The sequence below is a fragment of the Mastomys coucha genome, unplaced genomic scaffold (assembly GCF_008632895.1).
Source record: "Mastomys coucha isolate ucsf_1 unplaced genomic scaffold, UCSF_Mcou_1 pScaffold14, whole genome shotgun sequence".
NCBI classification, from domain to species: domain Eukaryota; kingdom Metazoa; phylum Chordata; class Mammalia; order Rodentia; family Muridae; genus Mastomys; species Mastomys coucha.
In genome coordinates this window covers 25,925,275-25,926,047 of record NW_022196896.1, presented here as the reverse complement: position 1 = coordinate 25,926,047, position 773 = coordinate 25,925,275, and positions in this window count along the sequence as shown.

The window sequence follows — 773 nt, the reverse complement described above, 5'->3', positions numbered from 1 at the left end:
TCAACTAAGACTCCACTAAAAAGAGCAAAACTCTTGCAGAATGTGCAGTGTAGATAGCAAGTAGGGAGGGCAAGGGTAGACACCACAGACAGTTAGGAAAGGGGAAGGGAATACAAGCAGGAGAGACAGAGCTAAGGAGACTAAAGGCAAAAGAGAGGTGCGGAGAGAAGAGAGCAAAGGAAAGGAAATAAGCAGAAAAGGAAAGAAAACCTAAGTGATGGGGGACATACTTCCAACATATGTGACATGAAGTGATCTCCAAAAGATCCCAGGAACTCTGAAAATTTCAAGGGTGCTTTTCTGGCCACTGGGCACTCTTAAATTTTCAAGTTCTGTTGGCAAGGACTTGGTGTGCAAACACGGGTGTTAGGCCAGAAGTCGCAGAACTCATGTAAAAAGTAAGACACAGCAGCTTGCTCCCATAATCCAGTTCTGAGAAGGCAGAGATGCGAGGATTCCTGGGCCTTCCTAACTAGCTACTGTAGCCAATCCAATGAGCTCCCAGCAGCTGAGAAAGATATCAGCATCAACCTCTGGCCTTCACACGCATTCACACGCCCATGCACCCACACAAACATGTATACATAAAAATAAGTACCATAGGGGTCTACTTAGAATGGCCTAAGGGACTTGTGTAGACATTTCTCAGAGGACATACCTATAACACCGGGAAGAAGTTTATGTTGTGGAAAGAACTTACCATGCATCACTCTCTTCATGACCCTTGGCGTAGCCATCACAGGCTGACCACATCCTCAGGGTTCCAGGTCCTG